Consider the following 2,419-nt stretch of genomic DNA (forward strand, 5'->3'; position numbering starts at 1 on the left):
GAGTTTAGGGGTACCCAAAGCAGGTGCATTACAAAGAGCTTCTTTGAAGGTGTTAAAACTATGATGATATTCAGCATGCCATAGAAATGGGTTAGATACCTCTTAATGCGTTAAGGACAGTTAAGGTTTTGTTAATAATGAAAAATTTGGTACTCATTGTCTACAGAATTAGACCATGCCAAGAATGGCACATACTTATTTTTATGTGGTTGGCTGAGATCTGTCTTGGATTAGCTTTATGCGATCAGGTGACAGTCTTCTCCCCTCTTTCGACAGGAGGTGACCTAAGTAGGGGACCTCCTGGTGAAAATATTACAATTTTGATAGTGACACCTTATGTCCATTTGAGGCTAAGAATGATAGTACTGTATGTAGAGCATTTTTGCAATCCTCTTCACAATCTGCTGTTATTAGTGTCATCGACATACTGCAATAACGTTGTTCCTCCTGGCATTGTACAATTATCTGTTTTTTAAGGGCTTGGCTATAAATTCTTAGACTTTCTGTATACCCTTGTGATACTCAACAGAAGAAATAGGATTGACCTTGGAAACTGAAGTCGAACAAATATTGACAATCTTTATGAATGGCAATAGTGACAAATGCATTTTTGACATCAATTACTGTAAACCATTTAGCATTAGCTGGGATAAAAGAAAACATTGCAGTAATAGCTGGGACCACTGGATATTGAGGCTGAACTATTTTGCTTATGGCTCACAAATCAACTACCATACGATATTTAATTTGTCCTGTACAATTATCTCTTTTGACCACTGATAAAACAGGGCTGTTACATACATTTCCAGATACACTTCGTATTATTCCTTTATCCAATAAATTCAATATAACCGGTGTCAATCCTTGTTCACCTTCCTTTGATATTTTGTACTGAGGTATGCGAGGCAACACAATAATATTTTTTACTTGTATATGAACTGGGTCAATTTGCATATAACCAGTGTCATTTGGTCCTAGGGCCCATAATTGTGGATCTATAGACAATAATTCTTGGGGCAAACTAATAATTGTGGATATATGGACAATAAGTCCTGGGGTAAACCAACATCTTCCTGTCACCATGTAGTTCTTACTATGTGCATCTTTTTTGCATGTAAGGTATACGCCATCTGGTGAACAATATATAGTGGCATACATCATTTTTAATGCCTTCATGCCTAGCAATTTTAGGGAGCATTTGTCAGTTAATAGAAATGGCATTTGTCCTGTCAAAGGACTATTGGTAAAATCAAGAGGCTTTGATATGGGGCTTGTCACAAAGTTAATAGCAAATCCTACCGAGTTTTAATCCCCGAGAGAAATGTATGATAGGGTGAGCTGTGGGAAATAGAGGTGTTAGTAGCGTCTAAATCTATTTGGAAGTATTTGATAGCCCAAATCCATTTAGCACAGGATGGAGGGATGAAGGGATTTAAAGCTCCCCTTCAAGGCTCTAAAGTACATCCCAGTTATAGGATGAAAATGCATGGAGTTCCCATGACATATGGAGGGAATGCCCCTGTTATGGGAATTGGTTGAGGTAATGTGCCAGGAAACAGCATAAGTTCCAAAGTACTTAGACATTTTTTTTTCTCTGATGATGCAGCAAAGTTGATGCTTTGCTCGTAGAATGCAAATCTTTTATTCCTTTTGCTGGTATTACCATAGATGGGGAGTGCAGAGTGACAAGGGACCAGAGTCCACTCCTGTAGGGGTGGGGGATAGTTGAGTGTATATTCGAACACCACACTGCCAGAATAAATCCTTAAGGTTGCATGTACCACCTGGCTTATCAGCATTGTGTATAGTTGAGCCACAATTGAGATTCCGTCCCACTTCAACAATCCCATTTCCCTGAAAGCAAAGAGAGAATCTCATTAATTTCGCAGCTAGCTTAGTATGATGCTTAGTTCCAGTCCATGTATATCTCTGTATATTTTTATCCCATACTTGCTGACATGTCCTTTTACATCTTCAAATCTCAAAGGACTATTTGTTTCTGTGTCATTCCATAAAGATATGGCCCTACATGTGAACCTAGCTCCAGTAAACCATTTAATATTGGCAAATACTGATGCTTCAATACTTAATGCTGGCATGGATGCACAATCTGGGGGCAGTGGCTTGGTAGAAGAATAACTACAGGTGGATGATGGATTAGATCTCGCTAGAATACCTTGTTCTAATACCGCTTCCTCCCAATTTACATAACCATATTTCTGCCCTGCTCCCTTCATTCTGGATATTTCTATTATTATCTCTGTTTTATCTGTCAGAATTTGTAAAATTTCTGGGGTTGTAATGTATGTATGTAAATGTAAATGTATAGGCATTTATATAGCGTACTACTTACCCGTAGGGTCCCAAGGCGCTTCGACCGCTGCGAAACCCTTCCTGGCTTCCCTGAGAGATGGTCCTT

Source organism: Lissotriton helveticus, chromosome 7 (assembly GCF_964261635.1).
Source record: "Lissotriton helveticus chromosome 7, aLisHel1.1, whole genome shotgun sequence".
Lineage (NCBI taxonomy): Eukaryota > Metazoa > Chordata > Amphibia > Caudata > Salamandridae > Lissotriton > Lissotriton helveticus.